This window comes from Drosophila suzukii, chromosome 3 (genome assembly GCF_043229965.1).
Source record: "Drosophila suzukii chromosome 3, CBGP_Dsuzu_IsoJpt1.0, whole genome shotgun sequence".
Classification (NCBI taxonomy): Eukaryota; Metazoa; Arthropoda; class Insecta; order Diptera; family Drosophilidae; genus Drosophila; species Drosophila suzukii.
The window spans coordinates 36,296,883-36,318,791 of record NC_092082.1 but is presented as its reverse complement, the minus strand read 5'-3'; the positions used below and the strand labels follow the sequence as shown (position 1 = coordinate 36,318,791).

The 21,909-nt window shown below is 46.2% G+C and overlaps 2 long non-coding RNA genes across 5 annotated transcripts in view; one reads left to right on the top strand and one right to left on the bottom strand.

The window, feature by feature from the left end:
* Positions 1 to 5,985: 5,985 nt before the first annotated feature.
* On the bottom strand, positions 5,986 to 9,745 carry LOC139353014 (uncharacterized). Its single transcript, XR_011604096.1, has 4 exons — positions 9,247 to 9,745; positions 7,255 to 9,157; positions 6,566 to 6,716; positions 5,986 to 6,371 (listed from the first exon to the last, which is right to left on the bottom strand). It is a non-coding gene; the product is annotated as an uncharacterized lncRNA (long non-coding RNA).
* A 7,920-nt stretch (positions 9,746 to 17,665) lies between these two features.
* LOC139353190 (uncharacterized) overlaps positions 17,666 to 21,909 on the top strand; it is a 140,127-nt gene continuing 135,883 nt past the window's right edge. For all 4 annotated transcript variants that reach the window (XR_011604355.1, XR_011604354.1, XR_011604353.1 and 1 more), the window contains exon 1: positions 17,666 to 17,997. This is a non-coding gene — a long non-coding RNA (uncharacterized lncRNA). The remainder of the gene's footprint in view (positions 17,998 to 21,909) is intronic.

The following is a 21,909-nucleotide window of genomic DNA, read 5'->3' as shown; positions in this document are numbered from 1 at the left end:
CCACAGGTTACACACCGTTGTTCATTACCCAAGGCAGAGAACCAAGACTACCGAGCGCCCTATACGACAGAGAAACCGTAGGAACCGGACGACCGACAGAGACCCCGGAAGAGAATGCTAACAAACACAGGGAAATCTTCGAGATTGTAAGGCGGAACCTGGAGAAAGCATCCCAGGACCAGGCTAGGCATTATAACCTAAGGAGGAGGCAATGGACGCCAAAGGTGGGTGATGTCGTGTGGGCCAAGGAACACCATTTATCAAAAGCGGCCGAGGGGTTCGCAGCAAAATTGGCTCCAAGATACGACGGACCTTACCAAGTCATAGGTTTTGCGTCACCAGTAATCTGCAAAATACGACACATAAACAAAAAGAAAGAGCGGACCATCCACGTAAGCGAGCTGAAACAGCAACAAACGGAAAACACAAGCGAGCGGCTACAGCAAGCAGACACAACAGATGCAAAACAACATTAAAAGTCCAAGGATACCTCCAAGGATGACCAAAGGATAGTACGAAAGGATCCCAAGGATACCTACAAGGATGCCCAAAGGATACTACGAAAGGAGTCCAAGGATACCTCCAAGGATGCCCGAAGGATACTACGAAAGGAGTCCAAGGATACCTCCAAGGATGACCAAAGGATACTACGAAAGGATCCCAAGGATACCTCCAAGGATGGCCAAAGGATACTACGAAGGGAGTCCAAGGATACCTCCAAGGATTCCCAAAGGGTACTACGGAAAGAGTCCAAGAATACCTGCAAGGATTCCCAAAGGATACTACGAACAAATTCCAAGGATACCTCCAAGGATACTACAGGGCATCTACAAAGGCGCGATGAAACACATAAAGGACATCAGGAGAACGTTAAGAACACAAAAGGAGCAACCTAGAGCGTCTAAGGTCTCGATTGGGACTGATCGGAGGAAAAGAAAAACACGCATCAAAAGTCTGCCGAAGGAAGGGGGAAGACGGCACAGAGCAGAGAGCTGTACCGTAGATCTGGGTAGTAAGAAGGAGAGGCCGATGGAAATAGCGGGATTGAGCAAAGAGGAAGGCTCGGAACCGAGGTGTCGTTAAAGGGAGCCCAGGCTCCAGCTGCACAATCAAAATCAAAGAGCATTATGAGCACACGTGTGACGAGGAGCGAAGCGCGCAGGATGATGGCTGCCCACCAGCCGTCCGGAGGATCTAGCCCGGGGCAAGGATGGTCGGCAGCCCGGCCTACCCGAACCTCGCGGCGGATCTCCGGGCGGGGCGTCCCCGATCCGGTGATCAGCTCCGACAGCGACGTCGAGTTGGTGGAGGACCCGCGGGTAGAGCAACGGCGATGGCGGCTTCGCAAGGCGTTCAACCGGGCCGACGGACGCATCCCGACTGGCGCGGCGCAGGTGGAGTGGGCCAGTGAAGAGCCGCCCCAGGACCAGCCGGCTCCCGTTAGCCATGCCGAGGCTGTGGCAGCGGCTACGTGGGAGTTCCGGCGCAAGTGCGAGGCGCGAAGGCGAGACGAGGAGCGGCGGTTGAAGGAGATGGAGGAGACGCCGGAGTGGCAGGCCCAACTACGGATGGCCGAGGAGGAGGAGACGCAGCTGTGGGAAAACCCGGGGTACCCACCTACGCCGAGGTATGCGCCCGAACCCTGCACCCCGCCGCAAGAACTGGCAGACGATTGGGCGCCCTCGCCTCCGCGGTGGCTGCCCGAAATCCCGCCCACACCGCGGTACGAGGGGTCACCACGGTGGACGCCAGCGCGACCGCCCACGCCGAGGCACGAGCAGCAGCCACCGCAGCAGCAGCAGCCACCGCAGCAGCAGCCACCACCGCAGCAGCAGCCACCGCAGCAGCAGCCACCACAGCAGCAGCAGCCACCACAGCAGCAGCCACCACCGCAGCAGCAGCCACCACAGCAGCAGCCACCACCGCAGCAGCAACACATCCGGACAGACATACCGGCGGCCCACGTGAGCCACAGCACCCGGACGTTCGTGGCCGAAGGGGTAAGGTGGCGACAGCAGACGGTTGTCTGGACCTGGCCGGAGGGACCCGCGGAGGAGACGGCAGCGACGGAAGAACCCCGGATCTGGGAAGAATGTGGTCCCCGGGTGAGCCCGCTGGACCCCAGGACCCGTGGCAGACCGGAGCAGTGGGCACCACCGACGCCGAGCACCGGACCAACGACGCCGACGCCTACCGGGAGCGCAGTAACCGCGGAGCCTCTGGAGCGAGGACCCTGGGTGTGGCCTGAGCCCGTGCGGCCGTCCTCCGCTCAAGCGGCAGCACTCGGCGCCCGAAGTGTCCGAGGTGGTGGCCCGGCCGAAGTTGTCGCGGACGGTGTCGGCGCCGGAAGGCCAGCGATGGCGAGAAATCGCGGAGACGGAGTGGCCCGAAGGGATCGCGGAGACACCGGTGGTACAGGAGGCTCGCATCCTGGGCAGCAGGCGCAGCGTGCGCGTGTGGAGAGAGAGGCGCGCGTTCCGCGTCCGGTTGGGGCTGGCGGGCATGAGAGTGTTTGAGGTGCAGAAATAAAAGTTAAATAACACGAAAAACAGAGTTAAAAAAATAAACCGGCATAGAACGGGAAACGCGGCTGAAACAGGGGCAAGAAGTAAGGGGCATACATGGCAGCTTCAGCGTCCTGAAATCAATATTGGGTTAATACAGGAAGCAGCCAAGCGACACCAAAATACTTACCTGCAGCGAAGCAAATGCGAAGTCCTCTCCGCACCAGCTTTCGAGTGTTGCCAGCGTAAAGCCAGGCTCAGCCGGCTGAGGACGATTGAAGGGCGAGAGAGAGAGACGAGAGGCGAGAAAGGTCGTGTGGAGAGAGAAAGGATGAAATAGAAAGGAGTGAGGAAATGCGAAAACTTACCTAGAAAGTTGCAAAATCACCATGAGTCAGGGAAGGGGGCGCCTCGATAGGCGATCGATTGGCACTAGATGAAAAAGCGATCGATGGCTACACGTCAAATGGTAATATCGGCCAAAGGTGGAAATATCGCAACGAGCAGGTGGCAACGCCGCACCGTCGATATCGATATCGTACATCGATCACACCCGAATGGTGTGACCAGGCGGAGGAAGCAAATAAAAGGAGTAGAACGCAGCGATGAGCAGCGAGGTGGGGATCGATAGCACACGAGTATCGATGTCCCAGTGGAGTCAGGAAAGATATCGGCGCGGGAGATTCAAGTTGCTACGAGGAGGATGACCAGCGCTGTAGAAACTCAACGGAGTTAAGAGCGTCGTGGGAGCATCGAGGGAGCAACGAGGGAGCGCCGCGGGAATCACAAGGACTCGAAGGCTAGGATAAACAAGAAAACGCCGGAGAGTAGGAACGAGTTTAAAATGTTTCCCGAAGTAAGGGGGGAATGTGAGGAGTTGAATAACTCCCCACAAATAGAAACAGCAGCAGATGGCCGGCCGCTTGCCAGATACGCGGCGAATTTGCGTAGTAACGGCGCGGCGAGGAGAGCGAGAGAGTTGGGAGACCAACGAAGGAGAGCGAGAGAGTTTGGAGACCAATTAAGGAGAGCGAGAGAGTTTGGAGACCAACAAAGGAGAGCGAGAGAGTTTGGAGACCAATGAAGGAGAGCGAGAGAGTTTGGAGACCAAGGATGGAGATCGAGAGAGAGTGGAGACTTCGCGGGCAAGGCAAGAGTGCCGTGTGCAAAAGCGGGTAACGGAACTCCACCGGACTTTGGACTCTCCCGTGAACTTTGGACCGGGAGAGGAAGTGCCACATCTCGGCGGTGTAGCGGCACACAGGCGTGCCACAAGCATCACGGGAATCAGCGGGATGGCAGCAGTGGGCGGAGCATCGATTGGAAGCGGTACGGGAACGACAAGTGGGTCATCCAGGAGGCACGGACTTTGGACCCAGAGTGGAGAGATCCAGCGGGCCGTGCGCAAGAGGGAAATAACGGTTCCCGGAGGCCCTATATAAGGCCGCAGAGCGCTGGCAGCTGGATCAGTCGATCACAAGGAGTCAAACCGTCAAGATCACTCAGATACCAAAGTGAACAACCAAACAACCAGATAATCTACAAGGGAGCAGCAGCAAGTCGAGTCGCCAGAGAAGCAGCGCCGTGGGAGTCTACAAGGAGCGAGATTGCTACGTCGAGACGTTCGGGATTGGGATACCAGGAATCTCCGAATTGAGACGCAGGTAGCTGAGATCCAGAGGGCATCACACGGCTAGGTCAAGGCGGTCGATTAACCCTGTCCACAAAGTCCTGGCGTTACGCCTGGAAAGAGTATAACAAGCCAGAAGGGAGAGCGGTCGATCGGTAAGGTCTCGAGTGAAATTGTCCAGGAGAGTCCTACGGATTCGACTTGCGAGGTCCCGGAGCGGCGTGCCCGAACCACGAGTATAACAAGCCAGAAGGGAGAGCGGTCGATCGGTACGGTCTCGAGTGGAAATATCCACGAGAGCCCTACGGATTCGACTTGCGAGGTCCCGGAGCGGCGTGCCCGAACCCCGAGTACCAAAAGCCACACGGAAACGTCCCGGACAAAAGGCAAAAGGGTGAGGCTAGGGTGGAACGTTCGTTTACACTAGGCGTGGAAGCGAAGTAAGGCGCGAGGCAGCTTCCTGGCGTTCCGCCTTGACTGTCCGCGCGGGCTGAGCAGAAACCCAGTGGGACCATCCGGGACAGAGCAAGGGACAGGCGGCGGTGTGTCGAAAGGAGCGATCCTGGAGAGCGCAGCTTCTGTTCACCCTAGTCTGAGAACGGTGACGCTTTCCTAAGCCCGTACGGCCGATACCCCTCGCGATTCCGAGTCGTTACCAGCAGTCACCAAGCCACGCGTGACAGGTGAGCAGCGAGCGAGCGTCTTCAGGGAGCTGCGAGGATCGTCAGGGAGCGGCGAGGATCTTCAGGGAGCTGCGAGTATCTTCAGGGAGCTACAGGACTGGAGCACCGAGTCGTCAAGGCGGGAGGACGTCGAGTCAATCAGGGCCGTCGGAAGCACCGAGGGCCACAAGCAACGAGTCAAGGCCAACCAAGCGACTAAGACACTTGTAATAATATACCCGCAATAAAACCCAATACGAACCCGTGAATTCTATGCTTTCTCACTGAGCTACTGGGCGGTCACGTTAATATAAATTTGGTGGGACGAACACACAATATACTGAGCTAGCCGCACGAATCTCGTAGCGAGCAGACCATAAAAATCAGTTCGTTACAACATGTACACCAAGAGGCAATCCCAACTTTCGGTTTGAATTCCGGGCATTTCTAACGCCGTGAGGCAACCCTGGATGGTGCTTTGAAGTTCACGGATAGCTGACCCAGATTTCTGATTAACGCACTACAATTTAAAAAGTATTTAATTAGCTATTTACTAAGAATCGCTGGTTCTTGAAACGTTCAGTCACTACAATTTAAAAAGTATTTAATTAGCTATTGAGCGAGGGCCATCGTTGGTAAGGGGAGATCGAAACTATGTTGCGTGCATCGCCACTTGTTTTTTCATTCAGGTAAAATAGTTTTTCGACTGGCGTCAGCCTTGGATTATTTATATAAATGGCCGTAAACAGATCCCTAAAGGTCGGCCAACGCAGGTAATCTCCGGCGAAAACCTCGGTATCGCACGGAGGCAGCCGAAAGCCAGAGGAAATGTAGGTCTGGGTAGAAACATATCTGCGATATGAGCACCACATCTTTCGTAAACGGAATAGCAATATCTGTATTAAGGCGCGTATTTATTCGCGGCGAATGTTAAGCACCGAAAGAGTAGGAGGCACCGGCGAAGGAGTTTTTGCCCTAGATAACGGTGGAACGAAGTGTCAACAAGAAAAAAAGGTCGTGGATCGGATCAAATAGAAATGGGAGCACTGACCGAACATTAAATACACACATACATACTCTGCAGTACCATTCAGCACTTATTGAGCACTCAATCACTGCAAAAAGCTCATCACTGAGCGCTCAATGAGCGCACAATTTGTATGGAACTAAGTGCTTAAATTAACATAGGCATGTCCTAGGGTTCATCAGTGCTCATAAAATAGCACGCATTGAGCTCTTTTTTGAGCACCCTTTTGAGCGCTTTTTTGAGCAGCAGAAAAAGCGCACATTCAGCACACGTTAAGCGCTCATTCAAGCAGCGAAAAAGCGCACATTCAGCACACGTTGAGCGCTTAGCAGCAAATAAAATTTCAGTTGTAATTTTTATTTTTATTTGTTTATTTTAAAATTTGAGCTCGGGGGTTTCCGGTGTTATTGGGGTCGCTGGCACCTCCTTCTCAGCATTTGGTGCCGGCGTTGCATTTTTTTTGGTACAACTCAAGTTTTTAACGCACCGCATTGCCTTCTGCAGCGCCTTTTCGGGAGGCTCCGAGGGACCCACCAGGGCGATTGCATCTAGTATTAGAAAAAAATTAGTTTTAAAAATAAAACAAGACGAGAATAAAAACGAGTGACCGAAAGTAATCGTTATTTGTAAGATTTATTTATAATAAAAAAAATGTTATCTTTGGCATTCAATGTAAAAATCCCAGAAGTCTTTTACAAATTTAACTTACAAACAATAGTTTTCAGCCTCAACAAAAACTTACTTAATAAGGCACGGGCGAAATTTGGGTTGTCTGAGCCTCTTCTTGTTTTGCCCCCCTCCAAGTTGTGGGACAGAACAAGTTCCTCGGATAATATGCTTAAGATGGAACGACTTAGCCTTCCATTTTTTTATAGAGTTACCATCAGCCTTGTCTAAAAATATACGAAAATTAAAAAAATATCGAGAAGAAATTTGCAAACTTTTGTTTTCGGTCACTTGATTTATTTTATTTTGTTGTACAAAATTATTTATGTATTTTTTTTATTATTTATTAAATCATTTATTTATTTTGCAGATGCGGAAAAAATACCACTTTTCCAGGGACGGAAAATTAGAGATGTTTGAGATTTTTATTTAAATAGCCATGTTTGTTTACTTACACAAAAATAAAAATTGTGCTTTAATGTTATTAATACAAAAAATCATAAGTTATAAAAACAAACATCTCTTATTTTTGGTCCCTAGGAACTTAGCACTCAATAAGATTTTCAAATTTTTTCACAGATTCATTAATTTGTTTATTTATATGCATCATTTGTTGTTTTTCACGTCAAAAATTAATATTTTTCACAGCTATTTTTTTTCCGCCACGTGTTTTTTTGGGAATCTTTTATTTTCCATTTCTTTAATATACATTAACTTGTTTTTACTCTCACTGATTAAATTAATATTGGTCTGCGACGGACTTACCTGGGAATCGTATAGGTATCACTTTTAAACCATTGGTTTATTTTATTTAACTACCTTAATTGCGTGCAATTCTAACTCCGTCACATAAGTAAACCCAAGTGAAAAAGACGAAAAAAGTCGCGTGCCTTCCAGAAAAACAACAAGCAACAACAACAACGGTTCCGCTAATCCGTTGTTGTTCTGTTTTTTTGGCATGTCCCGTTTGGTCTATGCATCTTGCACATAAAAGCAGCGTATTTATAGACATATCCGACTATGCAAATCGGTTTATAAAAATATATTCTTAAAACTTCACATATTATTAAATAATATTAATAAGCCTATACATTTTTTTAAGAAATACAAATATTTTAAAACAGAAACCTATTATTTTAAATGGTTGTTTTATCATTTACGAACAAATGTCGCATTATTCAAAAGGCAAGGGTGCACAAAAGTCTATATATTTTAGTTGCTGGGCCTTAGAGGTGTCAAAACATTGATGTATTGAGACATCGATGTTTTCGATGTTTTTCACCCAAAACATCGATGAAACATCGATGTTTTAAAAAATTAAAATTTTATTTTGGTAATTCTTAAATAGTCGGGCCGGACTAATTAACAAAAATCCATATTTAGAGGGCGATTAATCATGAATTTTGATGTAAAAATTATTTTGGGGACGCGCTTAGTTTAGCCAGGAGAAATTTTTAAAGTTTGCCCAAATTGCACTTAAAAAACCGTTGGCGATCGCCGAAAACCAACAGCGGGCACGCACACAGACACACCACACACATAATTTTACGCTAATGTTAATGTTTTTCTTTTTTCTTATTGTTTTTATTTTTTGTTTTTGTTGGTTTTGTTTTTAGTAATTTGCAATGATTTAAGTTGCATTTAACATGTGTGTTTTAAATAAACACCAATAACTGTAAGTGTATCTTCACTTATACACAAAATATACATACATTTATGCTTATATGTGACAAGTATATAAATCATTTGAAATTTTCAACTCTTTAATGAATATTATGTAGCCCTGAAAAGGGTCGATTTGGTAAAGAGGAAAACTTTAAAAATTTCTCCTGGTCTCCAAAATAATTTTTACACCAAAATTCTTGATTCATCGCCCCCTAAATACGGATTTTTGTTAATTAGTCGGGTCGTTCCGGCCCGACTATTTAAGAATTACCTAAATTTTTTAAATTATTAAAATAGTGTGCATTTTAATAATTTAAAAAATTTAGGTAATTCTTGTGGTTGTATTAAAAATAGAAAACAAAACATTTATTCACTTGGTGTTTTAGACTGAGAGAGAGATCATTTCGGAGATCATTTCTTATAACTAAATTAAACATTTTTAAGAAAACTATAATTTTTGTTAATAAACATAAGTTTGTCTATTACTAAAAAACAGCAAAAGAAGAACTTTAATATTATAATAGAAAAAATGAAAAAAAATCTGCTCTTTTACGTACCTTTCCTTTGCCTTTTTTCTTAATAGTGACGGCACAGAAACATCGATGGTTGAAAAAAAACATCGATGATTTAGAAAATTTCAAAAACATCGATGCATCGATGTTTTCATCGATGTTTTGACACCTCTACTGGGCCTCCTTCCCATCACACGCACTTTTCCGTCTGAGACATGGCGAGAGAGGGAGAGCCCAAAATTACTTTTTGTGCGTTCTCTTTGCGGACCCGACTGAGAGCGCGTCGCTTTGCCGCCGTTGCGCTCAGCTCGCCGGCTTCGCTGGCTTCTCTGCCGACGTCGCAGTCGGCTTCGTGATGATTGGGCGCTTAACTCAATTGTGGAACTGCAGGGTATGTGCATTTTCACGGGTCGCGAACGTACGTTTGTACGCACTTAGTGCAAATAAAAAAAGAAAATAAGAATTTAAACTGTTTTTGGCGGTTTCTAAGGCTGTGTAAAAGAAATGAAAGAAGAAATAAAAAAAATGAAAGATTGTGAAGAAGGAGTAATGAGTTTTTCACTAAGAGAATAACTGTTACCTTAATTGGCCGCGGCACGTCAAGCAACTGTGAGTGCTTACGCAATCACGCAGCTAATGTCCTCGTGCGAAGCAGTTCAGACACAGCTGCTTTCTCTTTATATATGACCACCGCTCGTCGACCGTCATCTGGAGAAATCGTGCACATGTGCGGACAGGATAGTTTTCCTTCTTACAAATGTCACATCCTGTGGGCTTGTGTGCTACCCATTTCTCGACTTTATTCTTCGAGACGCTGCACTGGAGGCGGATGCTTTCAGCTGAGATTGACTCGAACCTGACGGTCGAACGTCATCTATGGCTTCTAAAGTCCGGCGACGCTCGGTAAGGAATGCGTTCAGCTCCTGCCACATCGGAATCTCGGCCTTGTTGTGCAGGGACTGTTCACGCAATGCAAGAGTGAGCTTAGACAGTTTGGAAGAGCACATGTACACCAAGAGGCAATCCCAATTTTCGGTTTGAATTCCGGGCATTTCTAACGCCGTGAGGCAACCCTGGATGGTGCTTTGAAGTTCACGGATAGATAGATTTCTGATTAACGCACTACAATTTAAAAAGTATTTAATTAGCTATTTAATAAGAATTGCTGGTTCTTGAAACGTTCAGTTAGGTTAGCCCAGGCTGAGCGAGGGCCATCTTTGGTAAGGGGAGATCGAAACTATGTTGCGTGCATCGCCACTTGTTTTTTCATTCAGGTAAAATAGTTTTTGGACTGGCGTCAGCCTTGGATTATTTATATAAATGGCCGTAAACAGATCCCTAAAGGTCGGCCAACGCAGGTAATCTCCGGCGAAAACCTCGGTATCGCACGGAGGCAGCCGAAAGCCAGAGGAAATGTAGGTCTGGGTAGAAACATATCTGCGATATGAGATCCACATCTTTCGTAAACGGAATAGCAATATCTTTATTAAGGCGCGTATTTATTCGCTGCGAATGTTAAGCACCGAAAGAGTAGGAGGCACCGGCGAAGGAGTTTTTGCCCTAGATAACGGTGGAACGAGGTGTCAACAAGAAAAAAAGGTCGTGGATCGGAACAAATAGAAATGGGAGCACTGACCGAACATTAAATACACACATACATACTCTGCAGTACCATTCAGCACTTATTGAGCACTAAATCACTGCAAAAAGTTTATCACTGAGCGCTCAATGAGCGCACAATTTGTATGAAAATGAGTGCTTAAGTTAACAAAGGCATGTCCTACGGTTCATCAGTGCTCAACAACTAGCATGCATTGAGCGCTTTTTTGAGCGCATTTTTGAGCAGCACACGTTCAGCACACGTTTAGCGCTTGATTAAGCAGCAGAAAAAGCGCACGTTCTGCACATTTTCAGCGCTTGTTTATATATGTGCATTTCCACGGGTCGCGAACGTACGTTTGTACGCACTTAGTGCAAATAAAAAAGAAAATAAACGCTTTCGAAATATTGTTTTTGCTATTCGATAGCATTTTGTTAGCTCTTTGCTTAGTGTAAATTGTGGAGTTCATTGAGCTATCGTTTTCATAATATTGCCAAAAAACATGCGGTCGCGAACGTACGCAAAGTGGAAGTCGATTGGGCTTAATCTAGTAAAATGCAAAAATCTGCTTTAACTTTACTTTTAATATGGATTCATGTAGCTTTATTTTTTTATTGAATTAAGTACCGGTCGCGAACGTAAAAGTATTTCCTATTTAAAAGTTGCTAAATTTGAAAAATAGTATTTGTTCTTAGGTTTCAGGGAAATTTCTTCAACAAAACAAATAAGGTATGCTATGGTTCCACAGTATTATGAAAACATGGCCATTTATTTACGACAATACGCAAAAAATAAGATGATTATGAAGATTTTTTTGTTTCGGTCTGGGTTGACCATTTGACGGATATGCCCATACTCGTAGATAAAGATTCCAATGGTTTCAACTTAAGTATCGCAGTTAATTGTTTTATATTTAATATTTTTTTTAATATACATTCCTACACCCCCATAACCGTCATTACGGGGATTAAATACGAAATTAAAATTAGCAAGACTGCACATAGCATTATTTTTAATCCAAATTTCGGACAAAAGAGCAATGTCAACATTGTTATTGACTAAAAAAAGTTAGAGAAGCTGTTTGTTATTATTGGCTGTCAGACTTTGAATATTATACTGCAAAATTTTCATGAAAACAAGAAATAAATAAAAACAAAAAAAAAATAAATAAATGTAAACATATGTGAATATGAATAAGAATAGTATAAAGTGTGAACATAATGTTATGCATTGTATTTTAGTGTGTACTTTCTGTTGTGAATGTTATGTGAATATATACTGATGTAAACATATGTAAATATATACTAAGTAGTATTAAGTGCGAACATAATGTTTTGCATTGTATTGTAATGTGTACTTTCTGTTGTAAACATATGTGAATATATACTAATGTAAACATATGTGAATATATACTAAATATTATTAAGTGTGAACAAAATTTATATTTAGCATTATATTTTAGTGTGTACTTTCTATAATGTAACTTTATATTAAGCATCGATAAGATAACAGATATCGATTCCATGGTGAACTCGATTGTCGAGATATATAGGCCACTTGTAATTGAAGAAGAAGAGAGAACACGCGGAACGTTAAAAGAGAAGAAATAAAATCATTAAATTAAAAAGCATCATTCACATAAAAAGTAAACATAAGAAAAAAAAGCTTCTAAAAACAAAGAGACAAAAATATAAATAATAAATGAAAAACATGTACGCCATTTTTGCACATCAATTTCGGAATTTGTTTTGGCAATACGTGTTCTTAGATCTTCTAAATATGTACTAGCATCAGCTATTTTCTAATAAAAACGAAGAAATTTGAGAGAAAATTGAAATTAAACTGTTTTTTGGCGGTTTCTAAGGCTGTGTAAAAGAAATGGGTTGGGAGGGAGGAATTGCAGCTCTACAGCTGTTTATAGTGACTTGTGCATTCCTATTTTCATTTATACGGTTTTGATTTATTTTTACTACTTTATTGTAGGCAAGCAAATTGTGAATGCTTTCTGCATTGTTTATCATCACAGGGATGGCGGATTTTTTCTGGGTCTGGGAAAATCTGAGGAATTCAAAATTTCAAGAGTTAGGGGTTTGCTTCTCAAATAAAGCTGGGAATTTGGCATTATCTTCTACTCTAGAAAGGTTTTTAACTGTCTTGCATTTTTGTAAAGCAAGAGCTCTCTTTCTAGCCGGGCATTTAAGCTCTGTGACAGAATGAGGCTGTTTGCAATTTGCGCACCTTAAAACGACACATTTTTCCCCTCTTGCATGCATGAAGGAACATTCACGACAGATTTTATGATATTGTTAGCAGTGTTGGGCAAAATGACTAAGTCTGAAACACCTGAAACAGTGAGTAAATAGAACAAATAGTTTAAATTTAACTTTAGTGTATAGAAAGATAACTTCCTCCGGAATTTGTGCACCCTCAAAGAATATTTTAACCCTGGAAGTAGGAACCATGTCTATATTTTCAATTTTTCTATTACCTAGGATAATATCGTGTATGGGAATTGGCGATGAAATGGATTCTTTTAATTCAGGTAGAGAACATTTCGTGGGGATTTGTAAGATAATGTAAAGATAATTTTGGTTCACTTTTCAATATCTTTTAATTCAAGATAAAAAATAACTACTGCGGTAACTTTTGGGCGTTTTATGATGGCAGCATCTAAGCTCAAGGGTTTACCCTTGGCTGAAAGCGCCATTTTATGTTTGATTCCCGTTTTAATTTTTTTTTAATTGTTACAGCACGCAAAAAGTTAAAAAGAACTGATTTAAATAATTGTGCTTCTTTTTGTTGTCGTGTGGTTGATCAAGTTTAAAAAACTTGTAACAGCCTTCTCTTTTGCACAGAATTGTGGAAAAAAACGACGACGATCGGTTCGGTAGTTGAAACTCCACTGGCCTGTTCTAGTTTTCACTCGAAAGTGAATAACTTAACATTGATCGGATTTCCTTTTAATATAATAACATTTCCCTTGTGGGTTGGGTAACTTTCTATGGGAAATTTCTTTTTGGTCTAAAATAAAACAGCTGACTGCAGCGACAGTCCCTTCACAAAATAAGAGCTGATTTTATTTTGTAAAGCATTTATGTAAAGCATAAAATTCAAGAAAGAACCCATAGTTGTCATAAGCCTGGTACTCACATCGACAAAAACCAAACGAGTAGGTGGCTAACGCCTAGTACAGCGGTACTCAGATGAGCTAAGAAAATACCAGGAAAATACTACATTTCCTGTGAATTTTTATAAACGCTTTTCGTCGGTTGTGTTGCTCAGCGCGGCTCTCAGATGAGCTAAAGAAATACCAGAAAAAATACCGCATTTATCGAGTGAATTTCGATGAACGCCGTTAGCCGCGGCCCAAAGAATAAGAAATTTAATCTTTGGCGGTGTTTTTGCAAGGGCGGTGTGGAAACTATAAATTAAAAATGGAAGGAAATCCCCAAAATAGACTGCTGGAGGTCAGTGCAGATGAAATAGGACGCCTATTCCAAGCTGTTGCCCATTTTTGAGGGATTTCAACGACGAAAGCAATATCACAACAGGAAAGATCCGCAGAATTGTTGCAGTGCTGGAAGATATCCGCTTGGGAATCCCAGTGGGAAGGAACATGCCCAGTGGGACTTCGCTGCCTACATGGACATCCTGCCGGGTGTGGCATCGCAAAGAAAGCAAGATCTGGCCAAAAGAATTTGGTTGCGTTGTACTAATAAAAGTATATTTTTAGCAGAACCACCAGTAATACGATCTCCGACGACCTCTCCTTTAGCGGTGTTGGAGGAGGCGCTGGCTTCTATAGGGAGAGGGAAAACAGGAGCCCGCTAAGGAACAGTTGGAGAAGCCATTGCCAGCCATTTCCAGGATGCTGGGCAACTTTCTGCAGCATCAGCGGATCAACCCCGTTCCCAATCCGGCTCCCACTTCCTCAAGGTCGAATATACCCATTGGGACTCGGAGATGGACTGCGGTGGCGCGAAAAAGATGGCGAAGACTCCGTGGGACGAGAAGAAAGCTTTAAACTACTAATTTACATAAATAAAAACATTCGTTGAACATTCCATTTATTTTAATTTTAGTTTCTTTGTGCACAAGCAGACACTTCAATTTTAAACTGCTCCAATTGATTTGTTTTCCGTTTGGCAACAAACCTAGCTGCTTGACAGTAAGACTATGCTACATGACTTGTGGGTGAACTTTAAAAACTTTGGTCACATTACAAAGAATAAGATTTTTCGACTAGTGAAACTCTTAGCCGATCTGAGTACTAGGCATAAACAACGAATTACAAGTTCTATATAATTAAATGTATTACATTTATTTCAGGTGAATCAATATGACCTTCCGTCAATAAAAGGCCTCTTTTGCGAACATCTCTGCATTCCCGCTACGTCCGTTGAATCGGAAGTAACATCCAGCAAGGCGGGCCAAATTGTTTCAGAGCGGCGAAACCGGAAAATGTAAATACTCTTTTATTTCTAAATTTAAACTTTTGGTTTAAAAAAAAAAACAATTTTCTGGTATACATAAAAAAAAATTATTTTGTTAGCGTCTTCCCATAGAGATCAATCCACCACCTAGCATCCGTTGAACGGATGATCTATAAGGTTTTGCCGTTCCAAAAATTCCCAGTCAGTTCCCCATCCAAATTTGACGGACTCTTTCATGAGATAGTAGGGCGATGTTTGTTCGGTGAAACTCTGAGCTCTTCTTCTTGACAGTGGAAATTGAAACATTCACTACGAGATCGTAAGCAATGATGACAGGGAACGATCGAAAATGGAAGGCGCAGAAGCAACATGCTTGGTTCGATTAGACAGATCAGCTGTTATTGGATGGTAGATGGTGGATGTGTGCTGTTGGAATCGAAGTTTCATATTTGTCAAAAATCCCAACCGTGTCGAACGGATGGACTCTATGGGAATGGGGTATAAGTCTGTCGATAGTATCGCGGACTACCGATGGCGCTATCGACACTATCGACGGCTTAAACTTTACTATCGTAGAATATCGATGGTGCTCATATCGAGAATTCTCCACCTCTATTTTGGACACCAAATAGCGAGAAAATTTAATAATAAAAAGCCCCCATGTTCCAAATTCCACCATTCCACTAATTTGACCGACATTATATTTATAAAAATCCATAGAGTAAGAATCTATATAGAGACACCATTTGCTCTGCCCGAACCTCTGTCCAACCTCTGCTGAGAGCCAATTCAAGGTCAAGGTCAACTTCGATTTTTCAACACGCCCAAGAAGTGCGAAGCAACAGCAATAGTGGTGAGGATCAATTACAAAAACATAAAAGTCAGTAAGAGCGGTGCAGATTTATAATTTCCCATTAAACTCACCGCGGGATCGAATTACAAGGTCCCATCGAACATTTTAAAAACTAGGGAAATTTTTATTTATATTTATTATTTTTAGTGCATTATAGGCAAAGTCTCAAAAGAGAGCGGGACAGCAAATGGTGTCTCTATATATATTCTTACTCTATGAAAAATCTAACTACGCATATTTTACAATACTTTGTTTTCACCGTTCTTGAATTAGGCCTAGTTAGCGCAAATCAGTTCCCCATATTGGCATGCCCTTGAAAGTAATAACAAAAAATATTTTGAAAATGCTAAAAAAAAGATGTTGGTAGTTCCGTAGTTCGGTAGAGTTTGACAAAAAGAAATTTTTTTTTACAAAATTTTGTAATACGAAACTTTTTTAGATTTGTAATAAAATTTGATATGGTGTCTCTCTAGTTGCACTAAACCAATTTAGTTGATAAATATTTAGTTTAGGGCAATGAGGCAACCCTGGTTGCTGCTCTGTAGTTTTCTTACAGGTGACCCAGACTCGTTGGCTGTTTTCAAAACGCTTAGTTAGGTTATCCCATGCTGTGCGAAGGCCATCGTTAGTAACGCCTAGTACTCGGATCGGCTAAGAGTTTTACTAGTCGAAAAATCGTATTCTTTGTAGTGTGACCTAAGTTTTCAAAGTCCCATGTATGTGGCATGGTCTTACTGTCAAACAGCTGGGCTTGTTTTGTTGACAATTTTAAAAAGACGAGTCTCCTGGTGCACAGAGAAATACAAATAAATGACATGTTCAAAAGATGACTTTTTATTTATTTCATTAAGTAGTTTAAGGCTTCCTTCTGTTGTCACTGATGCTTCACCATTTTCTCCTCCACGCTGTAGAAGCCAGCGCATTCTCTATCTCTGCTTTAGCTGCCAACTAGCTGGTGGTGGCGGAGTCCTGTGGTTTCCCAATGGAGAGCCCGTCGACGATCGGATTACTGGTTGTTCTGCTAAAAAAATACTTCTATTATTACAATGTATGTTACGTGGGCATATTAGTACCCGAGTCCTGACAAGGACTTGGGCCAAGGAAGAGGCGTCCGATATTCAGGCACCATTTGCCGGCATAAGCTACGTCGTATTCGGGTCGTGAGATCATGGTAAGCCTTTCTCCTCTCCAACATAACGAGGATAAATATTAAATATGCCTGTAAAATAATATTAGTCATAAAGTTCGTCAGTCATCAGTCCACACTACCCAACAAGCTTAGCTGTCGCTTGATCGCAATACGATCGGGCTGTCTTTTGGCCATATTCCCTCCCCTTCACACATTCGTGTGCCAATGGATCGTAGCGGGCCGCGCAATACGATCGCCTACTGTCAAGGTTGTCCGTCAAAAGTTATGTCATTGTTCTTAACTACTCCACTTCTCGCGTCAGCACACCCCCTTAATAAAGCTTTAGCACTTCATGTTTTGATATTCTTTTACAGTACAAATTTATTGGGTAATATTTATATCGGCGCACGCCGTGGATGAGTAACATAATGTTGGCTAATTCATATGGAAATTAAATTAATTGACAATTTTTTTTGTTAGCGGAGAGTATCGAATTTACCACCTGTGAAGGTGCACACATCAGCAAAATGCTGACTATTCACGACTACAAACGTCCCTCAGAGGGATCTTGCAACATCGCAGTTTGTCGGATGTCGACCTTATTGTTGATCCTCTCCAGATTCTTTGATGACAATGGCGGCGCTGGTTCGACACATACGATTCTTTCTAACTGCAATTGTGTTCTCCTCAAGGACTATTGGATATGGTGGCTGGTCCTGGTGACAGGAGACTCTGTGGACGGGAAGGGAAAGGGAAAGTCGCCTTCCCTCGAAGCTGCCGGCTTCCGTCAGCAAGACACCCAAATGGATTCTCTCCCTTTCTCTATTTGTCTAAGGTCTTTTATACCAGACTAGAGCTTTTATTTGGCTGCGGATATGGATCGGATAAGCTAGGTGTTCCCGCCTAGGATTTCTGTTTCTTGATATCTGCTATCTTGGGAATCAACGACCGGCTGTTGCCCTTTGCCAGTCGGTGTTAGATTGCTCGCGAGGACAGACGTGTTTTTCGGTACGCTCCGCGAGTATAGTGTATTTAAGCAGTAAAACCCCAGGTACAGAGTGCAAAATAGTACGAAAATTCGTGTTTCGTGCTAGCGAACACAGTGCGCGTGTTTTCAGTACAAAATGTTGCTAAAATCGAGAGTTATTCGTGTTTTTCTTTTTGGAAATTTTCCATTAAGACACGTGCGTCGCGAGAGAGGCGTTTGCCTAATTTAGGCACATTTTGTCGGCCACAGCTGTGCGGTTCGTGTCTCCGCTGAGCTTAAATCAGCTGATCAGCTGACCAAGCTTTTTTGAACCAGCTGATAGAAAAGGGTAAGTCTCGACTATTGAAGAGCTTACGTACCAAAAGGAGGCCAAATGCGCCACCCAAAATGGAGGGTGTGGAGTCTGGAAGAGAAAGTGCGAGCAGCCGTGGAAGCAGCTCGGGCAGAGGGCGCCCCAGAGGCAAGCGCAACAAAGCGCCGCTAGGGGACGTGTCGAGATGTAAAATCGCGGCGCTGGACGCAGCTCATGCGGAGCCTAGGCCCCTGGCGAAAACCGCTGAGGCCGACGCAACCGCCGCTGCCCCTGCCGCAGCTCTCGTCGATGCCTCTGCCGCTGCCACCGCCGCAGCTACCGCCGCAGCTACCGCCGCAGCTCCCGCCGCTGCCCGCTAAGGGAGGGACCTTCGTCGCACCTGCCCGGAAAAATCCTTCTCGGACAGGGAGTGGAGAGGGAACGGTGCCGTTGCTGCCGAGATGGGCGACATCCGCGCGGATCTCATGAGGATGTCCCATGTAACAAGCCCTACCGTGAACATCAAGGTGCAATTAGTGGCAAACCGCTACGAGGGGGTCGTCGGAGCCCTGCTGGTCCGCATTGGAGTGCTGGTCCTCCACTGAGGACTGAGGAGGCAGACACCGATCGCCTCGGCCGCCTCATATGCAGCCACCGCTGCTAGAGGCGCGCATCATGTGGTCTCACCCGCGGTGCGGCTACGGGGGCAAGGGGGGCGCCCCTGTTGCGGAAGATTCGGGAGACATGGTCGGCAGTCGTTGCGTGCGACGACCCGGAAGCGAAAGTCAGTCAGTCTGTCAGGCAGGCAGATCGCAGAGAAGATCCGCAAGAAGGTAGCGCCCGATCTGGGCGTACGAGTGCACGAGGTGCGTGAGCTGAAGCGGGGCGGCGCGATTATTCGCACGCTTTCGCAGGCGGAGATGTCGAAGCTCGTTGTCTCCGCAAAGTTCGCCGAGGTGGGCCTCAAGGTGTCGAGGAACACCGCTGCGAGGCCGCGTGTGACGGTCCAGGATGTGGACACCTCCGTGGGACCGGACGAATTCATGATGGAGCTCAAGGAGAAGAACTTCGGGGAGATGAGCCTCAAGGAGTTCCAGAAGGTGGTAGTCCTGGCGACCAAGCCCTGGTCAGCTGCAGACGGTGCCACAGTCAATGTGACACTGGAGGTAGACGACCAGGCGCTGGCCGTTCTCGAGGGCGGGAGATTGTATGTTAAGTGGTTTTCCTATCGCTGCCGCTCTCAGGTGCGCACCTACGACACCGATGCCTCGGATTTGACCACAAGGTCAGCGACTGTCAGTACCCCCGAGAGAAGCAGGTCTGCCGCCAGTATGGGCAGAACGACCACGTCGCGGCGAAGTGCAGAAATGCGGTGGACTGCCGCAACTGCCGTCATAAGGGTATGCCCTCGGGGCATTATATGCTTTCGGGTGGCTGCCCGATATACGGCGCGCTGCTAGCCAGGGTGCAAGCTAGACATTGATAATGTTTAGCCTCATCCAAGCGAATTGTGGTCGAGGCCGTTGCGCTGACATCGAGCTTGCCAAGCAGATGAGAGATGCTGGCCACCTGTTCGCACTAGTCCAGGAGCCCTATGTGGACGCGGGCAAGCGACTCACTGGACTGCCTGGACGAATGAGGATCTTCGCCGATAGGAGGAGGAAGCCAAGCAGATGAGAGATGCTGGCCACCTGTTCGCACTAGTCCAGGAGCCCTATGTGGACGCGGGCAAGCGACTCACTGGACTGCCTGGAGGAATGAGGATCTTCGCCGATAGGAGGAAGAAAGCTGCCATCATCGTGGACGACCCATCCGCCATCTGCATGCCCACGGAATGTGCGTGAGTGTCACAGGAAGATGTGGCACAATCTTTCTGGCCTCCGTATACTGCCAGCATCTAGCTGCTCTGGAGCCCTACACTGACTACCTGGATACGGTTCTGCTATGAGCTAGCAGAACACCGCACCGTTCAGCAAATCCCCAGACAACTCTGGAGACCGCCTGAACCGCGAACGGGGACAGCTCATGAACGAGTGGATAATTGCAAGCGGTGCCAGTGTACTGAATACGGCCAGCCAGGTGTTCACGTTCGATAATCACCTCTCTAGAAGTGATATCGACGTGACCTTCGCCAACGAAGCGGTGCGAGTATGGGCAACCTACGATTGGAGAGTTGACTTCTGGGACTTGACTTATCACTGTTGAGGTTACTCCAGATCCGAGCAGTACCGTTGAGAGCCTAGCTCCGGTACCGCAATGGAATGTCTCCAATGCAAGTTGGCGAAGATTCAGTGTAGATTTAAGGAGTGCAGCACAGAGTCTCGAGGAACTGGAGGAATCGCCGTTGGACGACCATGTGTCTGCCCATCGTGTACGATGGAGCGACAGGGTGATAGGGCGCAGGATACCTGCAGCGAGGGGAAACGTAATATGGTGGAATCCTGAACTGAGTACCAAGCGCCAAGAGGTCAGGAGACTGAGGCGTAGGCTGCAGGCAGCTCGCCGGAGTGGCACCGACGATGCTGAGCAACTTGCCGCTGGACTGAGATTTGCCTCAGGCCAGTACAAGAAGCTCATCCTGACGACAAAGGAGCAAAACTGGCGGGACTTCGTGGGACGGCACAAGGATGATCCATGGGGACACGTCTACCGGATACGCCGAGGCCGGAAGAAGACAGCCGATCTCGGATGTCTCCGGTTGAACGGCGCGCTTTCCGTAACTTGGCACGACTGCGCCAATGTGCTCCTCCGCAACTTCTTCCCTGTTGTGGAGTCGACAGCACGAGAGGACTTACCCCCTGGTGCCCCACCGATCCTCGAAGCCTTCGAGGTGGCAACCAGCGTCGCAAGGCTGAGAAGCCGGCGATCGCCGGGTGTGGATGACATCACGGGCGGTATTTTCAAGGAGGTATGGCGTGCCATCCCTCAGCACCTGACGAAGCTGTACTCTCGGTGCCTTTCGGAAGGATACTTTCCGGCCGAGTGGAAGCACCTGAGAGTGATACCGCTGGTAAAGGGGCCAGAATGGGACAGGAGCGATCCTGCCTCTTATCGTGGCATATGCCTCTTGCCAGTGTTCGGAAAGGCGCTGGAAGGAATCATGGTGAATCGACTGAAGGATGTGCTACCGGATGGCTGCAGATGGCAATTCGGATTCAGGCCTGGACGCTGCGTGGAGGATGCGCGGATGCACGCCAAAAACACCGTCGCCAACAGTCGCGAGAGGAGAGTCCTTGGAATCTTTGTCGACTTCAAGGGAGCTTTCGACAACGTGGAGTGGAGAAATCGACTTGTGGAAAAGCTATTTCTCCGGCCGTAGCGCAAGCATCATCAGCAGGTATGAAGCAGCCACAGTTGCGGTTACACGTGGCTGCCCGCAAGGGTCCGTCAGTGGTCCATTTATTTGGAACCTACTGATGGATGTGCTGCTTCAGCGCTTGGAGCCACATTGTGCTCTGAGCGCGTTTGCAGATGATCTTCTGCTTTTCGTCGACGGGAATTCTCGTGCCGATCTGGAGCGGAAGGGCGTGCAGTTGATGGATATCGTGTGAGCCTGGGGAGCTAAGGTTGGAGTGAGTGTGTCAACCAGCAAGACGGCAATAATGTTGCTGAAATGCCAGCTTTCACGCACAAGGAGACCGACGGTACGGTTTGCTGGAGCAAGCCTGCCTTATGTCACCAAATGCCGGTACCTTGGCATCTTAGTCGGCGAGCGGTTGAGTTTTCTCCCGCATATCTCTGAGATCGGCTGAGATCGGCTGGCTGGAGTTGCCGGAGGGCTAGCGCGGGTGCTCAGAGTCGATTGGGGGTTCAGCTCCCGTGCTAAGAGGACGAACTACAGCGGACTCATGGTCCCCTGTGCACTCTTTGGTGCCTCGGTCTGGTACAAGGCGGCGAGTAGGGGCAAGTCCCTTAAAATCCTCACCTCGTGCCAGAGGTCCATTCTTT